The 25,675-nt window shown below is 39.8% G+C and overlaps 1 protein-coding gene across 5 annotated transcripts in view; it reads left to right on the top strand.

Annotated features, from left to right (window-relative positions):
* The first annotated feature begins 6,219 nt into the window (after positions 1-6,219).
* Positions 6,220-25,675, top strand: part of SIPA1L2 (signal induced proliferation associated 1 like 2) — a 179,376-nt gene continuing 159,920 nt past the window's right edge. For all 5 annotated transcript variants that reach the window (XM_084624844.1, XM_084624846.1, XM_084624843.1 and 2 more), the window contains exon 1: positions 6,220-6,294. The gene's annotated coding sequence lies outside the window, so the exon portion shown is untranslated. The remainder of the gene's footprint in view (positions 6,295-25,675) is intronic.

Raw genomic sequence — 25,675 nt, 5'->3', positions numbered from 1 at the left:
TGTTGGGGTCTGAGAATAGATGCAATAAAAGTGACTGATCAGATGGTGTTCTGCACTTGTCTTGTGATTCCATATTTTTTACTCCATTTTTCTTTTCTCTTTCTCTTCCCTTTTTGTCTCAGTTGGCCAATAAAATAGGAAAACTTGTTGGTCTTGTGTATGGTATGGTTGCTGTATACTTCTGTTTTGCTTCACACTGAAGCATACTGCTCTTTCGTTAATTCTGTTGCTCTGTTGTTCTTGGTCTTTGCTTTGGAAAGAAGCAGCATGTTTTTTTCTCTGAAACTAAACTTGAAGAATTACAATAGATGCCTTGTATAAAACACCTGCACACTAGGAAATGAAACAAAACTTTCTAGCTCTCACTGCTGCTTGCTAGTGCCTTTCCTGCCAATAAACAAAAGCAATCCGTTAACAGCATGGAAATAGATTGTTTACAGGATGTTTTCTGTATGAAAGGAAGGAAAAGTGCCTTTTACAGAGATCAGCCCATTGTGTTCGGGATATTGCAAGTTAAATGAAGCTTACCTTTCTGAGGGGAAATTAGCAGCGAAATACATGTAATCATTTCAGCCCTGACTTTGAGAGAGATTCCAAGCAACCCATGTTAACTGTTGAAATCAAAGGAGTTGTTGGGTATTCAGCCCCTGTCAGGATCTGTCCCCAACCACTACATTTGTGTTTTAAGAACTTGATTAGCTGTAGATAGTGCATTTTTAAAATAAAAACTAGGAATTTGTAGAGCACGAGTATCTCAATACTTTATGTAATAGTAAAACCACCTTGAAAATGTGTCTTCTTGTCTCAGATTGCTTTGCAGGGCCCGCTTTCCAGCTGGCAACCTTTGAAATATAGTCTCCTTCACTACAGAAAAAAAGCCATAGTCAGATTTTCCCCAAATAATGGCTTAAAGTACATGGAGTATGCTTTCCTTAGTTTGTCATGACTCATAAAATATATTAAATGTGATTCTGGTTAGAAATGTAGTAGTAATTCTTCATCCGTGAGTTTGTCAAAGTTCAATTTACAAGTTAAACCATGTTTTTTTATTTTTCCTCGCAGCCAACTGTATAACTTAAATCTATCATTAATCATTTGATTTTCATTCTGTCTCTTTTGTATCCTCCGTGGCACCCGCCATCATTATCACCAGCAAAGACTGTGGACTTACTAGCTTTGAATTCTGATGATGAAGCAATATGCATTATAAAGTAAGCAGACTTTCTTGAAGATACATTAATTTGGAAGTGCAGACAGTAATAAAAAGTTCAAACAGTAAAATAAACAGGTATAACACAGGCATGCATGGAGTAGATATAGTCCTTGACAAGGTGAAATTTTTAGTTAAGCATTTTTCTACCATAATATTTTAAAGTGGAAATCTATTGTAATAATTCTACTTTTTATGTCCATTCTTCTACTCCATGTCTTATTAAACGTCCAAGGCATTTAATAGTTGCACATAGGAAAAACACCAAAAAAATATAATTCGAATTATGGCAGTGAAGACACTAAAGAGCAGCTTGCTTAAAATATAGCTAAAAGCCAGAAATGCTTAAATTCTAGCATAAGGCTACCAAAATATAAATTGGACTATATTTTACGAAGCAATGTATTATGGTAAGAATGAGTCCCTTTCCCCACACGATGGTTCCACTGCTCTGGGCAGAAATCCTAACTCCCGAGTATTTCTACCCAAACCAGTGAAAAGGGACAAAAGTGGTGGGGGCTGGGTTTTTGATTTTGGAAACTGAAACTATGCAGTCTCCTGACATGTTTGATGAACGGACCCCAGTGGTGCTGTTGCTGAAACTTTATGCCTCTTAATTCCCCCATTAAAGTTATTCTAGACTTCTATATAAAGGGCATTTTCTTAAGGTCTGAAAAGGTAGGAGTTTGTTTTGTTCAAATCTCAACCTATATGCCATGCACCCTATCCTCTTATGTGTTGTTCTTTTGTTGAATCCTGCTGTTTTTCACTTTGTAGTTGTGGTTCTACAGCAAGTATGTTTAACGCAACCTGGGGATTCAGGATGTTCTGCTACAAACAGTCTTAAAATTACTTTCAAGAAGTCATCCAGCCATGTTTTCTGCCTAGTTTCTAACTCTGTAGGCCTTTCTCGGGGTTTTCCCCTAGGCTTTGTCTACACTGGCAAGTGAAAGACACAATTTTCCGTCATTGAGGTGTTAAAAAACGCCCCTCCGAAACACACAAGTTTTGTCGACAAGCGCTGGTGTGAACAGTGCTTTGTCGACAGGTGTCCGACCATGTTATCTCTGCTCTTTGGGGGTGAAAGTTTTTTGTCGGCAGGAGAGAGCTCTCCTGCTGACAAACGGCAGCTACACTCTGCGCCTTGTAGTGGCACGGCTGTAGCAGAACAGCCATGTTGCGAAAAGCTGTTTAGTATATACATAGCCTAAGATGGGAAGTTTTAAGCAAGTGATGGTTCTTTTATTTCATTTGTAGGTGTTTATTAACATTCTGAGTAAGGGATTCTGTAGACCAGTCCTAAAATGGTTGTGGAACAATAAGCTTCATCTAAAGTAGTTAATTCCTTTTCTTTTCAGTCAAACTCTTTCTCAGGAAGTATTTCTGGATGAGTTTTAGATAAAAATATTCTAACCTGTGGAGAAAGTCTAATGATTGTCTTCTGGTTGGCAGTCTCATAAAAAGCTACATAATCTTCTAAATACCACTTCACCAGATGATTGATTGCCATTTTCTAGCACATAAATCAGCAATCTAGGAGCCCCCTTTGAGATTTGGGGCACATTCTAGAAGTATGCACTGCATGGAAAAAATTCAACGTATCATGTGGGAAGGAGGAAACTTGCTAGCCTGAAACATTTAGAAATCAATGAGTCAGGGCTAAAAAAAAAAAATTGGCTTGAAAATCATACAATTAAAATAAAAAAGGATTCTATCTTAGCCTTCTGGCATCTGAGCCTTTAGAGTAAATTCAAGTCATGTTTTCATGCTTTTTCTCCACAACTATGAGGGCTAGGGACTTACCCAAAACAATAACAAAAAAAGGCAAAAGCTGAGATTCTCATGTAATCACATGCCTCTAAGATCTGGGGCTTTCAGAGAAACATCAAGCACTGCAAGACTTATGATACAATTGTGAGAGTTTGCAACACTGCTTTGTGGTCATCTATGCTTTTTTAAGCATTGCAAAATTATGTTGCTATATTGTTTTGGAAACAAATTTTTAGTAACATTTTTTAAACTGCTCCCAATGTATTTTAAGATGAAGATTTCTATTAAATAATATATTTGTATACTGTATGTATAGAGATACAGCTGTTTTTTCTGGGAAAATAACTTCTGAATTCAAAGCTAATTGAACAGAGTTTATAATATCTTTTTAGTCTCAGGTTAATTCTATTTTGAGAGGTTTCAGAGTGGTAGCCATGTTAGTCTGTGTCAGCAAAAACAATGAGGAGCCCTTGTGACACCTTAGAGACTAACGAATGTATTTGGGCATAAGTTTTTGTGGGCTAGAACCCACTTCATCAGATGCATGGAGTGGAAAATACAGTAGCGGGGTGTGTGTATGTGTACACACACATAGTACATGAAAAGATGGGAGTTGGCTTACCAAGTGGGGGTCATCTTTTCATGTACTATGTGTGTGTACACATACACACACCCCGCTACTGTATTTTCCACTCCATGCATCTGATGAAGTGGGTTCTAGCCCACAAAAACTTATTCCTAAATAAATTTTAGTCTCTAAGGTGCCACAAGGAGTCCTTGTTCTATTTTGAGAGGGTTTCTCAGTGGTCTTTTTTTGTTTGTTTGTTTGACTCACACTGACGTTTTCTTTATTTGTAATGACTATATTTACACATGTGTTCACTTTTGTTACTCTCCCTATACGGTGATTGGGTGATGGTCACTGGTTGCTATTTCCCATGAATTGTAATTTCTGGGAGCAGTGAATTGTATTGCGGAATTAGTTTTCTTCCCTCTGATTTTGATTTCTCTTACCAGTTTGGACAGATCCTCCCTATGCTTATCACATGTTCTATGTATACTTAGCTTATTCTTTATTTAAATTGGGACAAGAAGTTACATATGTTACACTGATATTAATACCATGCTTTTATGTATATATGTATGTTCAGTTTACACTGTAATAATCTAGTTTGGAAAGTTTGACTGGACTGTGTGTAATTGGAATAGCAAACACAGTAGCAGGGAATTCCGAGGAATTTTGCCGCCATTCTGCTGTACTGGACAGAAATACCCATGAGTTTAGACTTCATTCCAGAGAAGTGGATTCATTCTATGAGCAAATTATAGATGAGAGAACTGATTTTGACAGTCAGTCCTACTTTTTCCTATATAGTCTGATATATACCAGCGTTGTTTAAAACTTGGCAACATCTATTTTTCACGTTTTACTCTACACATTTTTTGGACAAAGTTACTCTTTTTAACGTACTTCTCATGGTCTTTCTTTCATGCTTCTGCGTGTTAATAGAACGCCAACAGATCCCGGTAATCAGCGAGCGGGATTGAACCTAGGACTTCTGAAGTTTTAGTGTATGAGCCTCTACTGCATGAGTTAAAATCCACATGGCTATTAGCCAAGACGGTAGCAGACTCCTAAATCTCTAGATGGCCTAGATGCCACTAGAAGGAGACAGACTACTACACCAAACAGGCATGGGTTACATTAGAATTTATCAGAGATTCTAAACGAACGAACAGAAAACTACCTGCTTTTGATCCTCAAACTTCATTTAGGCCTAGTCTACATTAAAACATTTGCCATCAAGGGAAAGGGGTGTGCTTTTTTTTTCCTTTAAGGTCAAGGGTTTTACTTTTGCACTATTCCTTTGTCACAAAATCCCCAGTGTAGACACAGTTAAGCTGACAAAAAGTACTTTTCCCAATATAGCTGAGTTTTTTTTTCTCACCCAACTGGTATAAGCTATAAGGGGAAAAAAACACTTTTTTGATGGCATAAAACTGTCTGTACTAGGAGGGTTTTGCTGGAATAGCTATTCTGGCAAACTTTTAAGTGTAAACTATGCTTTAGGGAAAAGGCAACTGGAGACTGCCACTGACCCTCAGATGATATTTTGTTCTTCCTAGTATATACATACAACTACTGTCTGCCATATCTAAATGCAGTAGACTTCTGATTAGGAGGCTTTATGTACCCTGCTTGGATGGATTTTTAGTAAATAAGACATTTAATTATGTTCACTATTCTATAAAATATGTCAGTGGTGTTTCTTTTAATCCTGCACTGATAATTTAGTATAGGCAACCGCATCTGTTCCTGCTGTGTTTTCAACTATATAGGTGTAAAACTGCATGTAAAAGTATTTTTAATATCTAGGGAGCACATTAAATGTCTGTATTGCAATTCTGTTAATACAGATATAGATTAGAAAGGGTCCAGCCACCTTTTAGGGAATGTTAGTTTGTATTCCACATCTGTGTTGATCAGCTAGACAGACCTATGTAAAATTTTCTTGTTCTAGCTGCTTTCATATAGAATATTCATTCCTAGTACTGTACGTCTAGGCACTGGAATGTACAGAATGTGGATTTTCTTCATTAATATCGCAAGAAATTGCTTTTTGGCTCCAGGAATCAAAGTTAAATACCTCAACATTTTGTAGGCAGGAATAATTACCACATATTTTAGCATATTAATTACACCCAAGAGGTTGTAGCCATAAATTATATAGGATATGAAACAGTTGTACTGATTTCTCACCGTTCAGTGCTATATTTCCATATTTGTGTATGTAGATTATTGTTCTATGTTAAATAGTTAGACGGCGGTTCTCAAACTGTGGGTCAGGACTCCAAAGTGGGTCATGACCCTGTTTTAATGGAGTTGCCAAGGCTAGCGTTAGATTTTGGGCCCAGGGCTGAAGCTGAAGCCCGAGCACCACTGCTCTGAGCTCAGGTTAGAAACCCCGCCCTCCGCCTGGGGCTGAAGCCCCTGGGCTTTGGCTTTGGCCCGCCCCGCCCGGGTGGCGGGGCTTGGGTGGGCCCAGTCTCTGGTTCCCCACCCCCATTCCTGGGTCATGCAGCAATTTTTGTTGTCAGCAGGGGTCATAGTGCAATAAAGTTTGAGAACCCCTGGTTTAAGATATAGAATACTGATTTTTATGTATACCTGCTATTGATAATATACATGTTTAGGGAACCTTCATATTTAAAATAAGGATTTCTCATTTGACTTCCAGGCTCCTCTTCATTGTTCCCAGTATCTGTAAACAGGGAAGTGAGAAGGCATACTTTTGGAACCCTTATAACCAAAGGTAAGCATACCTGTTAATCTGTTGAGGGTAGTGATTTCACAACCAGGCTATCTAAATGAATGTTGTAGCATGCTTCAATCTAATTTTAAATTTGTTTGGAAAACCCTTAGTCGCCTTTTAAAAATATATTCATCGCCTTTTAAAGCTAAAGTCTCCACAAAAGAAATGGATGCACACATGCATCTACATCTGTGCATGCAAATACAAATTTGTGCATGCAAGTAACCAACTTGAATGTGCAAATAGATTTTGATTTTTTTTTTTTTTTTTGCACTTGGAACCTGAGGCTGTAGTTTTGGAAAGTTTGGCCATTGGTCTAATTTTTGACTTACTAAGCTATAAACAGAAGTTTGTTTTGAGTTATAAAATTTGTTGGTAGATTCTTTAATTCTCTTCCCTGTTAAGTAAAGAAGACAGCTATAAAATTAAATGAATGATTAAAAGTTTTTTGTTTTTTTTGTTTTGTTACTCAAGAAGTTAAAACCATTCTTGGCTAGTCTTTAAACTGTCATCATTTGATTAGGTAAGGCTTAATATATAGTTCTATCATACTCTAAAAGTGACTGCTTAAAAAAAATTGAAATATCCTGAAATTATTCTCACTCGATGACTTTCTTATGAGATGTCCTTGGTTTTGCAAATAAAAATGGTTTTCTAGCAGCCAGCACTGAAGACTCAGTTGGATTTTGAAAGTTAAGCTGGGTTCCTTTCTTTTTATGTATCATTGCAAGAAATGGCCTCAGTGACACCTGTGCAGTGTCATTGTTTTCCATAGAATCACACTAATGTACCGGGAGCTTAGTAAACCATCCTGTTTATGCCTCAGAGAGAACAATCCAGCTCTGGCTTTCTTAGTATTACCAGATTTGGATTCTGAGTACTAATGGGGTAGTAAGTAGTGGAAACATACTTTACTTATTACCATTAGTTGATAAGACATTCAGAATACACAAGGAACTGATCTGTGGAGTAAAAGCACTGTTCGCAGAATAGTCAGTAATGGGCTGTCGGTGCTTTCATAAGAGGCTCCTACAAAAAAAATTTCCTTGTGATTTAAACCCTGTGTGTGTGTGTGTGTGTGTGGGGGGGGGGGGGCACTTGTAGGGAGGAAGGAGGAAAGACTGTGAAATCTAATAATTTTTCTTCCTGTCTAAACAAAAACTCTCAAAAACATAGCCAATGAGGGAGGACGTGACACTGGGTGAACGTATATTAAGCAGCAGCACTTGTTATAAAAATTTCCGAAAAATATATTCGGAGTATTGATAGTTATATAATAGTGTTCATTTTGGGGATTGCTGGTGTTTTCCACAGAGATTTTGTTACTTTACTCCAATATTCTGGTCAACTCAAAGGCAAAAAAAATCCAGAAGTATTTTTGAGCCACAGGGATAAATCCTGTAGAGATGACTTAACAGTAAGCAGGGAAGGTGTGAACTCCAAAGGAGACCGGGAAATCATCTTAACTTTCCATTCTACTCGGTGGAAGAGATTTAAGAAAGGGTCCCTGGGAGCTCCCTTCAGTACATCACTCATGGTAACCTTGTAGAGTAGAACCATACTTTAAAGAATCAGAAATACCAGTCTTCAAAATTCATTTCACATGGCCAGATCCTGCAAGGTTCAAGCCCCCTCTGCTCATTGATATCAATGGCTTTTTTAATTTTCAGCTAACAAATTCGAGAGCCACTATTTTCATTTGAATGCCAAAAACAATCTTATATGGCCTAGTGCTTCCTTTGTTAGGAGCTAACTGTTGAAGTAGTGCTGATGCTAATGATAGACCATGAACAAGGAAATGCTTCTTTGCTAACTGGAAAAGAAGAAAAGTGGTAAGGAAGATGCTTCATCTTCAAGCTTCGAAGAGGGTATTACAAATATGAGGATATTACAAAAGAAGATGACATAATGTTTTGCGTGAGTGTGATACAGCCATATCTATGTCTATCTCAGAGTCCTTTGCATTTCTTCAATTTTGTCAAACTAGAATTTTCTCCTATTTATTTTAATCTTAATATTATTCTTTGCCTTTCATATGATGTTAGGGTTGCCAACTTTCTGACTGCAGAAAACTGAACACTCTTGCCCCACCCCTTCTCTGAGGCACCACCCCTGCTCACTGCATGCCCCCTCCGTTACTCGCTTTTGCCCCTTTTACTTACTACTCATTTTCACCCAGCTGGGGAAGAGGGTTGGGGTATGGGAGGAAGCGAGGGCTCCAGCTGGGGGAGCAGGATCTGGGGTGGGGCTGGGGATGATGGGTTTGGGGCACAGGTAGGGGCTCCAGGCTGGGGCAGGGGATTGGGGTATGGGAGGGGGTACAGGCTCTGGGCTGGAGTTGTGGGCTCCAGGGTGGGACTAAAATGAGGGGTTCAGGGTGTGGGAGGGGGCTCTCAGCTGGGGTAAGAGGTTGGGGTGCAGGAAGGAGTTTGGGTGCGGGAGAGGGTTCCGAGCTGGGGTGGTGGTTTGGGGAGTGGGAGAGGGTTTGGGGTGTGGGCTCTGGGCAGCGCTTACCTCAGGCAGCTCCTGGAAGTGGCTAGCATGTCCCTCTGGCTCCTAGGTGGTGGGGCAACCAGAGGGCTCCGGACACTGCCCCCATCCGCAGGTGCCCCTCCCAAAGCTCCCACTGGTTGTGGTTCATGGCCAATGAGAGCTGCAGATCCACCACTCAGGGCAGGGGCAACGCGCAGAGCCTTCCTGGCTGCCCCTGCACCTAGGAGCTGAAAACTGGATGCCTGGCAACCCAATATGATGTACTTTTAAACTTGAGCGCTTAAGATTTGATATAATAAACAGTTGCTTCTAACTACTGTTTTCTTAATGCTGAACAACTCTGACTGAAGTTTTGATGGGTGTGGTTAAAACACCAAATGGAGTCATCTGATTGTGTAACTACAGGCACAGGTAGAACTTAGCTCTTGTTGAAATTTGTAATTTGGCAGCTTGCCTTTATTAGAGATTGTAAATATATGAGTGCAGTAGTTTTATGAGGCATGATTGCCAAATCTCATTATAGTGAAGAATGATTGCATTCCTAGTGTGCTGGCTAAGTCAAAAATCAAATTATAATTTTGGTGACTTTGCAGATCTTCAGTTGGGATAAGTGACTATTCCTTGGAAAAGAACTAACATGACCAAAAATTGAAAGCAGCACCAGGATGCTGAAAAATGGAGCTCTTTATAAGAGCTAATTAGACTGCCTCTGCAAAATCTTAGGAAACTGCACTTGCCAAAGAATTGAGACAGGCTGATATTTGCTATGAAAGGAATTAAAGTTGATCACTTTATTTTTGTGGCCTCTTACTGTATAAACTTCTTGATCTGGTCCAAATCCAGTGCAATGGGTTGTTTTATAACTCTAGCACACGGCCCTCGTTAAGTAGTACTGTACTTCATGCTGGCTGAACACAGTATCTGATTACCATCTGGTCATCAAATGCTCCCTGCAGCACAATAGAAAAATGACTGCTTCATTAAAGTATACTCCCATGTGTCTTTCTCCCCTGAATAAGCACTTCTTCTTTGGCAAATATTTCCTTATGGGAATATATGGAAAAACTTTTCACTTTTCCCCATTGTAATTCCTTTGACTTCCCTGGGGCTTACAGTACAGTACACTGGGGATAAATTTTGTCACTTAACATTCTCTTAAAAAAAATCTATGATGCATAGAGAGATTAACTGAAATGATAACGTGTCACGATCCTAGCAAAGTTACAGATGTAATGGTATTACAGTTTCTCTTCAGGACTGGATTTGTTGGAAATTTGAAGTTTTGACCTGAGAATACCAAGCAAATGGAATTTATACATTTTGTGTATTTGTATAAAACTTACTTGAGCATACAATGCTGATATATACTAAGTCACTTAAACTTCCTACATTTTGTCTATTACTTTCTTGATGGTTTAGTAGAACATCTGCTGTAGATTGTTTTTAAAACATGTAATACACACATTCTGTGACTTGTATGTGTGTATGTATCTATGTATAATATTAAATCTGAGATACCACATTATCAAGTACTGTATGTTTTATCTGTATGAGTTTGAAGTAGTGCAGTACTCACAAATTTTATGCAGGTTATTCCAAAAGAGTGACAATAAAATCTCTTGTATTTTAACAGACCATGTGAGAAAGAGAAGAGAAAATGGGGACAGAGAAGTATGGTTCTAGTAGAACAGAATTTCCTGAGTGCTGGGGGATGGAGAACAGTTTTCCCTCTGCTTTTAGTAGAGGAGGCAAAGTTTTGCCTTCCCCTGATTCTTAACTCGTTTAGACTATCAGAAGGAGACAGGGGAGAATTCCCAGCTTTTATGTTTGAGAATGGATGACTGAATAGCCCAAGAGCAGTCTAAGGCCAAAAATATATCAAGTTTGTAAGAAAATCAAAGACAAATGGTATAAAACATGTAGACTTGAGACTAAACAGTGGTTCAGATAGGTGGACCACAACCTTACAGTTTATTTTAGGAGTGAGGGAGAAAACAAATTGCTGACATTTTTAGAATATATGTGTTTGTATCAGTCTATGAGGGTCTCCCTATCTTCTCCTTAGCATTGAAGTGTCTCAAAAGTTAAGTCTCCAATTTTTGCATTTGTTTCCTCTTTTTCACTCTTGGCAGTCATTGAAATAAACTTCTGAGCCCTTTCCACTCTCCCTCCCCTCTTCTTCTAAACGAATACTCATATTTTGTATTAAAGGGGGAGTGTAGGCTTGAAATCTAGTTATATCATTTTAGGTACTATATCTGCTTCTGAGTCATCCTGACAATTTCTGTAGTATTGACAATAGCACTTTCCTGTTTTCATAAGTTTTCTTTTCCCTGTTTCTTTGTGAACACTGCCCCTCCCCTTCGCCCGCAAGCATGTACATCAGAAATAAAAAATGTTTTTTTTTAAACAATCTTTTTATTTCATTAATATTTTGGCCAGTTTTGAAAGAGTTTTGTGGTCAAGATAAAGCAATTCCGATTATTCAAAAATTTAATTTCACTAAGTAGAATGGTTTAAACTTTGGACTCATACATATGTATTGAAATCACCATTGTTGAAGCTTTTTTTGGACATAAAGGCCTAATTCTGTTACTAAATAAGAGGTCTAAGAGAAGAATTTCCCAACAAGTTAAGAGGTGACCTCAGAGAAACTGATATATGAATAGATATTAAAGGACCCAAAGTAATGAAGTATGAAAGTTGTACTATGTTCATTTTCCTAAATGAATAACAAGAGGGCGACACTTTTATATCAAGAGCAGCCTAGTTTTCTTTCAATAGGGGCAGGAACTGTTTGTACAGTGACATCCTGGTCCATGATTGGGATTCCTTCACGCTACCATGGTACAAATAATTAATAGCAGAAGAAAAGACACACAGTAGAGTGGAAGTTGTAATCAGGAGGAGAAACTGAGGAAGCACAGGTGAATGAAACATAAGGAACTGGTTAAGACATCACAATTGGAAACAATGGAAATAATGGCTATTGAGGAGCAAAGAAGTCCTTTGCTTTTCTTACTACTCTTCCTGGTAGCCAAACATCTATAAAGCCCTTCAGCCGAGTCCTTGATATTATGTATTTTGCCTATGGGGAGGACACTGCAGATGAACTGCAGGTGCAGACTGAGAACAGATTGGAGGTGAACAGTATACAGATCAGGTTTCAGAGTAGCAGCCGTGTTAGTCTGTATCCGCAAAAAGAACAGGAGTACTTGTGGCACCTTAGAAACTAACACATTTATTTGAGCATAAGCTTCTGTGAGCTACAGCTCACTTCATCGGATGCATAAAATGGTGAAGTGAGCTGTAGCTCACGAAAGTTTATGCTCAAATAAATTTGTTTGTCTCTAAGGTGCCACAAGTACTCCTTTATCTTTTTGAGTATACAGATCAGTGATGAGAAAAAAGAGTGAAGGGGTGGGTGTCCCCATAAAGAAAGAAGAAAAACAAGACATTCTGAACAGTGATTCCAAGATATCTGTGATCCAGATCCAAGTAAAAGGGTGGTATACTGTTTTTTTAAGTGTTGGATAACTATTGCAATGAGTTATATTAATTGAAGGGGATTTTTTGTTTGATTGTAATTATGTGAACAAATATCAGTGAAATATCTGAGATAATTAATTACTTCAGGCACCTGAGGATAGAACTGAAGACTGGCACAATAATGTATTCTTGGAGGTTTCTTCTACTTGGTGCCGGAATGGTATGTGGTGAGTTGGGGGCACAAATTAGAAAAGAAAGTTACGCCATTGAGAGAGACAGACTTTTCTTTGTCTCCAATTTCCCCCTAAATATATATGGTAGAAAATAGAACACATAATATGGGGTGAAAAGTAGACGTAAATGAGTGGAGATGAACTGAAAATGATATAGGAAAAGACACTTCAAAAGAAAGGAAATTGAAACTAGAGTGTAGTCAGAAAGAGAGGAGATGGAACAAAAGCTAAGCACAAATTTCATATTTTTAAAAGATTGTATAAAAACTTGATTGTGTTTTAATAACACAGTTGTCTTATTTTTATTTAATATTTAATCCTTCAAACTACAGGGGACTTTGAGTGGTGGCGGCCCAGGTATCTTTCACCCTGACTAGTAAGCTGAGCCTTCAGGTAGGTAGGTAACTTTTGCAGGCTGTGGCTCCTTAGTTTAACTGAGAAGTTTCATTAGGTTGGGTAACATCTTGTCGTGGTGAGACTGGATGGAGTAACTATAACACTGCTAGAGTATAATATGTCTCCTTAAATTTTCTGCTTTCTAGAGTGTTTACATTGCCTACAGAAAATGTCTAAGCATTTGTCTTCAATAAATTTTAGTCCTAAAATATTGATAATACGATATAGATGACCTTTTGTTATATTTGGTCTTTTCTTGGGTAGCCTGTTGCATCCAGTCCCTATCTAAAAAATGCAGACAGTTTAAAATAATCTCTTGGAAGCTGACCTGGGCTGGTTATTAACCCAGCACGCTCTGCGCCCTGTCTGTTTGCAAAGGGGGAGGGAACAGTGTCTGGTTTCAAAAATAGCAGTCCCACAAGTACTTCATCTACTCTTGTTAAGAGCCCTCCAAATCAATGAGGTAAGCATTGATTTACTGTGAACAGTGCTTAATAGTTTATACCATCTCAGTTTCATCTATAGCTGATGGAATTCAGCTTTTTTCCCTGTTTGTCATTTAGACTAGTAACCTGACCCAGAGCCCGATACTGTGATTTTTTTTTTCACGTCTGAATGAATTGCATATTCTGCGGTCAACTTTTTTTTTAAGATGCCAGGTCTCTTCATGCCCCTATATAATCTTAAACTGTTTTGATTATGTCGACAGTTGTTCTCTCAGAGCTTGAGTGAGTGGAAGAAAAGGTGATGCGGAGGCAGAGGAATCATTCTTTGAAATCTTCCAATTCCTTTTTTCTTTATTTAATCTTCTCTGACCTCCTTAAAGCAAGCAAGATTAACTACTTTGCATGCGGGGGGGACAGGGGAAAACTGCATACCAACAGAAGCTGGGGATCCAGAGCTGCCTAAAGCATCGTTGCACTAGAATATAAACTCAGTTTGTAAATATTTTTGACAGATATTCTTGCTCGGAGAGGTGGGCTGGAGCAGGTATTATCACTTTTTGCCATTTCTTGCCAAGTATGTCAATAACTAGCAAGCTTACTAGAGGCTGGGAGGATTTAGCTTTCTCTTTATGAAATCCTGCCTTTTGTCAATGCTCTCTTGAAGGTCCTAGAAAAGGGATCTTCATTATCATTGTTAGTGATTGATGCCAATTAAGTTTGGGTGACATTTGAACTGTCAGTCTACTTCTACTTTTGGCTTTCCTTTATTAATTGCTTTCAAAGTATAGTTCTAAGAAATTTCACTTCATTTTCTGATTGCTAGCTATATTGAATTTTTCTGCAGCATATCATGCTTAGAAATTACGTGTGATTTGAAAATTAACTCCTTTACATGTGTCCCACCCTGCAAGAATAGTTTTCTGGAAGGGTAGGTTTTCTTTATAAATGCTTTTTACTCATTTTAGAATTTAGCATTTTTAAGTGGGTGGATTCCTGCAGACCATGCTGTATGTTCCTTTTCAGTATCCATTTATTTGGCATTACTGTGGTCATAGCAGGCTGTAGGTTTGTTTCGAAACAATTGATATTCTATGAAGCAGATAAACTGATGTTATGGTCTCTCTCTTTCACCTTACATATGCTAATTATTAGGTTACATTTGGCAGTTGGTAGCTTTGAAGAGGAGGAAGACTGTGGATTATATAACAGCTGTATGCATTTCAGCTAACTCAGTTTTGTGGGCAGCCAGGATTTATGGTACTCTAGATTTAGCAAAAAGAAAAGGAGTATTTGTGGCACCTTAGAGACTAACCAATTTATTTGAGCATAAGTACTCCTTTTCTTTTTGCGATTACAGACTAACACGGCTGTTACTCTGAAACCTAGATTTAGCAAGGTAATCTTGTGTCTCTAATAAATTTTCTCTTTATTGATACAGGTTGACCTTGAGACAGTGTTCTTTACACTACATGGTAGAAATTAGCTTAAGGGTGTTCCCTTTATTTCTTTGAGGAACATGTTAGTGTATGCAAACATAAAAATTTGAAGTGGTTAGAGGTGTTGGCACTGATGGTGGAATTAGAGTGAAATCCTGTTCTGTCAAATTATTTTGTGTTCTGCATGGGATTATTACATCAGTGGTGAGTTGTTGGAGCTGAATCTTCATACCTAAGGTTAACAAAGTGATGCAGTAGAAATTAAAGCAAACTTTAATTTGTCAAGCTTTCATTTATATTTTATATACTGCTGCTTGTGGGGGTTTTTTTATGGTGGAAAATATCCTTTGAAATGACTCTGTGCTGTAATTTTGTTGAAAATATAAAGGTTTATGCCAAGCTTTGCAAATTCAGATGCCAAATATTTTATTAAATGTTAACATAATTTTGATCTGGAACCTCCTTGCTTTATTTTTGTTTGCATGTGCATATTAACAAGAAACAAAACATTTCATGCATAGTGTATCTTACTATGAATGTTATGCACATCACAACTAGCTGTTCTACACAAATTTAATATGAAATCATTGTTGAAAATGTCCATTTTGTCAATATGCTAAAGTAATACTTGGGTACACATAAGCAAAATACAGCCATGATACGCAGAGGAACAATATTATACTTCCCAATGCAGCAGCTGCAAGTCTAGGGAAAACACAAGATATGTATAACAGGGATCGTGTTTCTGAAACAAAATGTAAGAATTTATATACACATCAACACTGTTATGATACTGAGTGTATGAAGTGCTCTATGTACAAATAACTTTTTTAAATAAAGCAACTCTTATCTTCCTTTTGGTCTAAGGAGATTTAGTCTTAAGTAGGAGCCGTAATATGAGAATGAACAAAGGTACCCATTTTTAGGACGACCCTGCAGAAATATTTCTCATAAGTAAAATTCCAGCAAATGTGCTGGAGAGACAGAGAGACTGTGATTTGCACAAGGTCACATAGGATTTAGGTAGGGGTGTGTGTGTGTGTGTGTGTGTGTGTGTGTAGGTTGTGACATCTTGGAATTTTGGAGAAAACAGTTTGATCACATGGGTACCATACTTCTTTCCTTAGATCTTCTTGCTCCTCCTTTCTGTGGGGAGCTCCAAGCAAACTGGGTGACCCTCTGTCAATGCATTCCTGACTAGTTAGTTTAAAATTATTTCTTGTTTGGATCTACCCCTTTGGTGGTGAATGAAGAATTCTTGTAACTTAATTGAATTAATGGCCTTCATGGCCATGGCCTTCAGGTAAGCTTCACCCTCTGGTTGTGGGTCACAAACTTAATGGCTTTCATTCTCCAAGACTTGTGCGGTTGAAGGACTCTCAGCTCACTCCATTTTAATGGGCTTGTATGCATAATACAATACTGTTGTCCCCTGGGACAGAAACATTAAGCCTTTTCTCCTTCTCTGTTTCCCTTTAGGCTTTTAATCTCAGAAATGATGAATATCAATACAGAACCCTACCATCCCTCACAGATAATCATAACCTGTCACGTCTGTTGTAGAGAATGTACATCCACAATGGTCAGAGGGGAGAAAAAAAGTGATGGTGTGAAGGGTAATGGTTGTAATACATTACTCTGGAATAAGTGTAGCAGTCGTTATACTTGTTCAACTGTCTAATCCCATGCAAAGCTTCTTTATCTTCTTACAGATTATTTGATGGCTAATTTACTCCTAAACTAGATTGAATAAATTAGATCGAATATTCTAATTTGATTATTTTGAGTGCCTTTATTACCACTAGCAGTGTACTGTCTCCTTGTACCCCTTAACTATATGGGTTTGGATGAAAACTGTCTCCTTCTCTTTGGCCTTTACTCATACTATTATCTCCTTGCTCTGCTTCCCCAACATAGTTTTTATTTTCTCTCAAAGCATCCATTCCAGCAATCCCCCTAGATATGCTGTTCAACAAAGCTTAACTATACTTTTTTTTTTTTTTAAAGTATTGGCCAGTTTACAGAAATAAAGCTTACAGTGAAGCACGTACATCAGGGGTGGGCAAACTTTTTGGCCCGAGGGCCACATCAGGGTTGTGAAATGGTATGGAGGGCCGGGTAGGGAAGGCTGTGCCTCCCCAAACAGCCTGGCTCCCTCCCCGTGACTGCCTCCCTTAGAGCCCCCAATCCATCCAACCCCCTCTGCTCCTTGTCCCCTGACTGCCCCCTTCTGGGACCCCCTACCACTAACTGCCCCCCCCCCCCCGGGACCCTGCCCCTATCCAACCGCCCCCTCCCCCCGCTCCCTGTCCCCTGACTGCTCCGCAGGATCTCCTGCCCCTTATCCAACCCCCCCGCTCCCTGCCCCCTTACCATGCCGCTCAGAGCAGCAGGACTGGCTTATTAGAAAGCCTGGAAGGTGGGCGGCGGGTGTAAGCCGCGCTGCCCAGCAGGAGCGGCAGGCGAGTGCTCCCCGTGTGGCTGTGGGGGAGGGGCTGGGGGCTAGCCTCTGTGGCCGGGAGCTTGGGGGCCAGGTAGGATGGTCCCGCAGGCCGGATGTGGCCGGCGGGCTGTAGTTTGTGCACTTCTGATGTACATCCTAGAAGAATACTATGGAAAGCACTGATAAATGCCAGTCTGTTCATTATAAAATTGCAATATTACCAGGATTCACAGCATGATAGAAGCTTTTCTCGTATCTGACAGTTCAAAGCTGCGTGACTGTCTTCCTGTGAGAAAAATGTCCCTGGGTGGAGAAGAACGGGATGGGGGAGAAAGGAGATGCGTGTGTATGTATACGTATGTTCTTTTGCGTGTATACCCATCCACACTTCAGTTGTTGATCATTTTTATGTGGATATGGATGTCTGCCTTTTGTAACTTAACTGTGATATGAAACCTGTTCATTAACAGAATCAAATATTTGTTTGATACCTGTTTATGCTAAACAGGTCTCTTCCAGTTAACCACATATGTGATGACTTGTGCAGAGTATACACTCTGAAGTCGAGCTGGCTGGAACATTTTGGTTGAAATGAAATTTTAATGAAATGTGGAAATATTTTGCAGAGATGTATGTTTCATTGATAAGGTTTGAGACTGAGAGACTTTCTCACATACTCTCTAATATGGCAGTTAGGGCACTGGGATGTGAGAGTCCCATATTCAAGTCCCCACTGTGCCTAATGTGAAGTGATTTTGGATGAAAACTCTACTCTGAGTTAGGTTCAAATCCCTGTTCTGTCTGTGTCTCCCACAACATCCCAGGCCAGTACTCTAACTATGGGGACACACACACTCATTCTTTTTGTGAATGTTCTGTGTGAAAACATTTTGGTTCCAACACTGAACAAAAATAAATTTCAAAAGTTGCTGCCAAATTGCTGTCCTCCAGTCACATGTACTCTGAAGGTATTCATTTCTTGCCTTACCCACACTTATGTACTATCTCCTTACTTGTCTATCCATTTCATCTTGTATTTCTACCTTTCTTCCTGACCTCACATCCTGGATGTCACAACATAGTTAACTGTAACGTGGCCAAAATTAGATGCCATATGCTTCCTCTCAAACCCTCCCCATGACTGCATTCTGTTGTTCTTTACAACAACAGTTTTGTCCCTGGAACTGAGACACATAGTCCGAGGGTCGTCTTTGACCTGACCCTCCCTCCTCTTCTACACCATGTCCATAATTTTGCACAACTAAAATTTTGTTAAGCTCCTCACTATCACCTGTCTCAATTGTTGTGATCTCCCTTGAACAAACTCCCTTGCACACTCCTTAAAGACTTTTTAAAATACAGACAATTTTTTCCAGACTTGACTCTCTTACCAAGCCACCTTCCAGTTTGAATCCCTCCCTTGGCTCTGTTCCCTACTTCATAATATTTTAAGCTTTTCTTCTTCACCTTTAAGGTCCTTCACAGCTTCCCGTTCTTGTCTGTTTTCATATTGCTCTTCCAATGATGCCAGTATTGCACGCTCATTTTTCTCCCAGTACTACACACCTTTCCATTCTGCCCTTTGTGCATAGAATGTTATTACCCTCATCTTCAGTTCCTGTCTCAAGATCCACTTCTGCTGTAATATGTGCAAGAATCTAGGCTAGGTGGTGGAGCAGTTTTACTTTCAATGAATGATTTTATTGTTTTTTTTATTTAGAACTATCAAATTGTGCAATAACTAAACCACATAACTATGTGATCTTATTTTCATTGTCCTTTTTTCTCCCTCCTTTTCTTTGTGAAAATTTATGTCTTGTTGTCAAATTAAATTGTAAAGTCTTCAGGATATTGACTTAAATCTACTTGTGTACGTGTACATTATGTGATGGGAACCTTTGGGTGATATCGCAACACAAATAATAGAAAGCAGACCTAGATTGGCACTGCTTATTCAGCAGGTAAATTGCATATCTGACCAGCAGAATGCTGTCTGTCAGTTTAGGTTTCTATGAATAGAAAATATAACTTTGTGATAACACTCAACTCCCTGTAGTAGATTTGTCCCGTGAGTCCACCTTTTGGCCGACTGTTTCAGGATAGGAAGACGTTGACTACCTTATACTCCCTTTCTGTTCTGGATACTCTTTTCTGCACTTCTACTTTACTTCTGCAGTTTTCCAAAAAGCTGATTTTCTCAAATTTTAATGTTACTATGTGCTGTTTCCCAGTTACTTCAGAGCTATCTCTAGGGCTTGCATAGAGTTCAGTGGAAATAATGCCTTTCTTGTTGGGCTGAAGCACAGTGTGTTACTAGTTTCCTGTTATCCAAGTCTGTTCCATGCATATTGTCTTGCATTATTATACTGGCCCCAGTTTGAAGCACACGAGCAAATGTTGATGAATTATGAGTGTCGGAGCTATTGATCACATACCAGTGGATCACGTAAAATTGTTTATATGAAAACATTTTAATAATCATTCTCAATTTTTCCAGGCCAGATGGAAGATCATAAATATTGGCACTGATATCTGTTTAAAAGTCTTAAGGTTATTGAAATGAAAAATGATTAATCAGTTTGGACAAGTATCATTCGTTCAACTCCACGATTTCTGTTTGAAAGCTAAATTAAAAAGAACTGCATAATAGTGTCACTCAGGAGTAAATAGTAGACAGCAGTTGTTTCTCTGCAGGCCACTTTTAACTTAATCTGGAATTTTTCTTGTGTAATTAGAAAGGCAGTTCTAATAACCTCTTAGCACTGTTGTCAACCTTAAACCACCTATTTAATCGATACTTAACTAAACTCCTCCTCAAACAGATGGATGGGAAGTGGATGAGCTTTGGTTTCACCCCCTAATAAGTCAGCAAGTGCAGCTGAGGTAATGTAGCTGGGCAACAGTAATTGCTGCTTATAGGGATTAATAGGAAACTACTGTGCTCTTGGAGCAAAAGAGGAGCAGGAAGGAACTATTTCTTTGAGGCATAATTCCTCTCCTTTGTAGTTCCTGAGCACCAGTGTGCTGCCCCCTAAAGGAAGTTAGTGGTAAAATCATAATTTAGTGCCTGGTTGGTTTCCCATTTGTGTATGTTTTTTTTTCCTGCAACTGGGAATTTCTTAAAATCTCAGATGTGATTGTTAAATCAGCAAAAATTGGTAAGGGCAGGTTTATTACCTGAAAGGCACCATTTTGGGCGTACCTTTTAAAAACTCCTTTCTGCAAAGAAGACCACCAGTTTGAATCTAGTTTGCTACTCCTTATTATATCCTTGCAGATATAGCCACATTTTCCTTTGATCACTGGAGGAATTGTCCTGAATGGAATAGTAGTTAGCTCTCTCTTGCTCCGAGCCATTTTCAAATGCTTCAGTAAGGAAAAGAGAATTCCAGTTAGAGCATTGTTTCTTTAGTAAACTCAATTTTCCAGTAAGATATGCCTAAGTAATACAGAATCCACATTTCATCTTGCGGATGAGTTCTTGAATTCATAAATTACTTTGATCATGAATACTTAATTAAGTTATTTCCTTGATAGGGTTTTATCATTTTGCCCCAGACATACATTACACTTGCTAAACTTACATCGGCGCTTTGATATGTAAGCTTTTCACACAGTAATATCTGAATGTCTGAACTTAAAGATGATTCAACCAGTTTTGCCATCCTAATAATGGTTTCAGAAGTGCTGAAATGTTTAAAAGCTAAGGTTAATATTTCCATTTAATTTCTACTCCAAAGTAGGGGCTTAAAAGTTAAGTGCATTCCACTTTGGTAATTCTGCACAAAAAGTAGCGAAATATTGCCTCAGAGCCATTACGCCAGGGGCGGGCAAACTTTTTGGCCTGAGGTCCTCCATCGGGTTTCCGAAATTGTATGGAGGGCCAGTTAGGGGAGGCTGTGCCCCTGCCCCTTATCCGACAGCCCCTCCCCCCAGACTCCTGCCCTATCCAACCCCCCTGTTCCCTGATGGCTCCCCAGGACCCCTGCCTCATCCACACCACTCCTCCCCACCCCCATCCACCGCTCTCTGTCCCCTGACCCTCCGCCACTCCATCCAACCCCTTCTCTCATTCCTGACTGCCCCCCTGGGACGCCTACCTCATCCAACCACCTCTTCTCCCTGACCCCCACCCCCCGGACTCCCCACTCCTAACTGCCCCCTGCCGCCCCATCCAACCCCTCTTCTTCCTGACTGCCCCCTGGGATCCACCCCTCCTGTGCCCTGTCCCCTGACCAACCTGGGAACCCCTGCCCCTGACTGCCCCCCCGCTGCCCCATCCAACCCCTCCTCTCCTTTCTGACTGCCCTGACTCCTATCGACACCCTTGGCCCCTGACCACCCCGTGAACTCCCCTGCCCTCTATGCAACCCTCCCTGCCCCCTTACCGCGCTATCTGGAGCGCTGGCGGCGTGACTGCACCAGGACAGGCAGCCGTGCCACCTGGCTGGAGCCAGCCATGTACCACGCAGCACAGAGCACCGGGTCAGGCTGGGCTCTGCAGCTGCGGTGCCCCAGGAGCTCAGAGCCCCAATGCTTGGAGCATTGCATCGACAGTGCAGTGAGCAGAGGCTGTGGAGAAAGGGGACAGCAGGGGAGGGGCCGGAGGCGAGCCTCCTGGGCCAGGAGCTCAGGGGCCGGGCAGGAGGGTCCCGCGGACTGGATGTGGTCTGCGGGCCACAGTTTGCCCACCTCTGCATTGTACTCTCCATATTTCCTATCTTAACAGATTACCATCTGGATAAACGAAGGAGATATTTGAAGTGGAAATACCATTTGAAGTTGCCAAATCCATATTAATGTTTTTTGTCAGATACAGGATCCAAAATAGTGGTGGTATGTTTTTTCCCTTTTCGTACTGTGCTGCTATCCCTTTGGAATAGTAGCAGGGCTAATAGCTGCAATCACTTTTGCAAAGTAATAGAGAGCGGTGTGGCTGGCAGGGTGTTCTCCATAAGGGCCCAGCAACTCTGAAACACCCTACTGTTTCTTGTTTAGAATAGCCAAGATTTTTCCACTTTCAGGACACGTTGCAGGGCCTGTCTGTTACACCAGGCTTTTGAAGAGAGGTAGAGAGATTGAATCATGAGTCTGTGTATGGGCCCTTTTTTATTCTTAAAGAAAAATAAATAAAATAAACATGTAACACAGCATACTTTTTTAAAGATTCACACAATTTTCCTCGCCCCTGACTCCTGGGAAGATGGATGGGGGAAAATAAGGTAAGAACCTCATGTGGCAGATGCTAGTCATGTTGCTTAATGTACTGCTTGAAGGTGCTTGGATGCCACAGTATAGGAACCTGTACAAAATAGAAAAGATTCATGGGCAGTATTGCAAGGGAATATTGAGGAAGAAAAGAAAGAACAGAGGGAGAGAAACTTAAAAAAGGAAATATAGGGAAGAAGGGAGTGGAGGAAAAGCAGGGACTTAGAGAGGAGAGAACACTGAAGGAGAAAAGTAGCTGGGACTTACAGTGAAGAATGAGGCAGAATCAGAAATAAGCATGTTGGATGAGAGTTGGAACAAAGAGGAATGATCTCAAAGTAAAACTGATTTCAAATGTCAAAATATTAAATGGAAAAGTTAGTCCAAGGAAAAACAGATACTGCAAAGACAGTGGGGGGGAGAGTATACCAAAACATACAATCAAAGAAAAATGTGGAATAAATAAAAGGAAGTAACAAAAACCAAGAGAACAAAGTACATTATAGTTGGCCAAGCTTGTGAGGTCTTTCATTGAAATTCTCTGTTTGGCTGTAAAGTGATAACTATAGAATGCTGCATCCAAAATTTTAGGAAATATTCTAGGCATCAGTGGTCAAAACCTTATTGATTTTTTTTTTTTGGCAAAAACCAAAAGGGGGAAATGGGGAACATACAAAGCCCCATCATCTGATTTGCAGAGCCAGCAGTTTCAACCATCTCTAATTTTATGGCAGCCAATAACCTATTCCAATACAATACCCCTCATTTTAGCTCTCCCCATCTTCCCAGTTCAGTTTAAGGGCTTATCCACACATGGAGTTCTGTTGTTCAGAGATAGCTGTTCCTGAATAACTTCATGTGTAGATAAGCCCTACAAAGGCTGACACTCTAAAAGAGAGAGACGGTGAAGAAAGGAGGATAAGAATGGCAGGGACAGGGCAAAGGGAGTGTACAAAGGGCCCCTGGCATGAGGAAAGAGGTTGGGGGAGTTAGTAAGTCCCTGAAAAAGTGAGGAATGGAAGGGTAGTGCACAGGGAGGTTGTGAGGGGAGACTGGAGGGCTGCAAAGATCTGGTGGTGTGGGTAGTGAGCTTGATTATATAAGAACAGAAACTGGCCTTACTGGGTCAGATCAATGGTCCATCTAGTTCACTATACTGTCATCCAACAGTGGCCAGTGCCAGATGAACAGAATAGGGCAATTTATCAAGTGATCCATCCCAGCTTCTGGCAGTCAGGTTTAGGGATACTCAGAGCATAGGATTGCATCCCATGCAACAAAGTGTGTGTTCCCTTAATTTGTTCATGGAAAGTTTTTATGCAGTTACAAGAAATTGCTACAACGCATACAATTTATGCGTATCATTTCAGTTGTAAATGTGACTTTGCATTACTGCATCCTCACGTCTAAATATTTGCGGGGCTGGTTACTGTTCTGATGGAACGATGTTGTATGCAACCATAGCAGTCTGTGTGGGTCGGTGGTCTGCTGGTTTTTTCAATAAAGAACTGACATTTTGAAGAGGAAATAAGAGCAGATCAGCAAATAAAACACTCGGTAAATTGTACAACCTTCTTTAAGCTGGCTGGCATGGTTCTGGGTCTTTGAAACTTAGTTTTAGTTGCTTTTCCTTATCCCCAAAGTAGTCAACTGTAATTTATTAATCTAAATCTCTATAGTTTCCCCCCCATCCCCCAGTTGCCAGTGTAGTCAAGCTCTCAGTCTGCTGGAGGATGTAGACAGCCTTTTAATTTGGTAAATAAAGCCCTAGACAGTCAGCATTTACCCTTTAAGGAGCCAACTTTTGTTCTCTAAGATACAATGCACTGGCTTTAAAATATTTATTTATACATAGGAAATCTGAAAGAGCGGCTATGCTGCATACCTAGAAGATGTGCAGTGTAGACACAGCCTCAGTGTTGGCACTCTGATCATTTAGATCTCGCGTAAACAGATGCAACTCTGTTGGAGACAAGTTGCACCTGCTTATACACCATTTGAATTTGGCTTATGGGAAACCACTTATCTAAAATCTCTAGTAAATTGCATTTGCTTAATGATGTTTTAATTTTTGGTAAATAGTCTGTGGATTTGTTGGTTGATTGTGCAGATGATTATAGGGGGAAGGGAAGGAGGAAATATCCTCCAGTTGTACAGTCTTTTAAATTTGTTTTCCCTTAAATGTTTATAACATTCAATAACTCAGTGAACTTGACTGTCCCTTTCTAAGCTGTGTTTTTGACAGAAATGTTCTGTATTACAAATATACCTCACTAAAGGAGAATATGCATCGGTACTAGGTAAAAACATTTCTATAAATGTACAATTGTTTAAATGAGGCCCAGTTTGTTTGTTTTTGGCTGCCCAAAGATATGCTAGATCAAGTGCTATCAGATTCAGATGGAGCTTTCTTTCACAGTACCCTTAGTTAAATACACAGTGCATTCTTATGCCAGTGCATGAACTGTTTGGCTCTGATAATCACACCCATATGTTTGAACACTTTAAATTTACATAGGGATCAGAGCCTGATAAGATAAGTTAAAATTCTGTGTCTGAGTTGCCTTTGGTTTGGGGGTTATATTGTCAGTAATAAAGAGCATATTGTCCAAAGTTGAGAACAAGCCAGCACTTACTTGATTAACATGAATCTTTGTTGTTATTGCCTGATGCATACCAGCACTGGACAATAGCTTCTTTATTCATACTTCTTAGCAGTATTTCATATCAGTATGGATGTTACTCAGACAGGTGTTAAAGGAAAATGTTCAAAGCTGTCAAAACGACACCTTCCTGGCTTTTTTTCATTTGAAGGCACATCTGTTCATTTAGGCCATTCTTTACTGTTCCTCTGCACTCAGTTTCACTGGGTAGGCAATTATTTAAATATTTCAATAAATCTTAGAAATTTGAAAAAAATTTTACTCTATCTTCTTCCAATTCACAATAACAGAAGTAGGGTCTAGAGAGGATGCAATGTATATGCAATAGTCTGTGATTGCAAACACACATGGCACTTTGAGGGTTTTTGTGGGGTGAGAAAGAGCAGCTGGGGAGTGGGAAAAATCCCCACCTAATAAAATGGGATTTATCCTATGTTGTGTAGCCCTTTTAAAGGCTGGTTTAATCTATCACCACTACTACCAAGGATCAAAGGAAGGTGGTGGAAGTTTATGTAGTGACCCTTTTTGAATGAAAAAATATGACTTTGAACATACCTTCCTTATCTCCACTCAT

The sequence above is a fragment of the Lepidochelys olivacea genome (assembly GCF_965140295.1).
Source record: "Lepidochelys olivacea isolate rLepOli2 genome assembly, chromosome: 3".
In the NCBI taxonomy this organism is placed as follows: Eukaryota; Metazoa; Chordata; order Testudines; family Cheloniidae; genus Lepidochelys; species Lepidochelys olivacea.
Note: the sequence above shows the minus strand (reverse complement) of the source record. Positions and strands in the feature narration are given on the sequence as shown.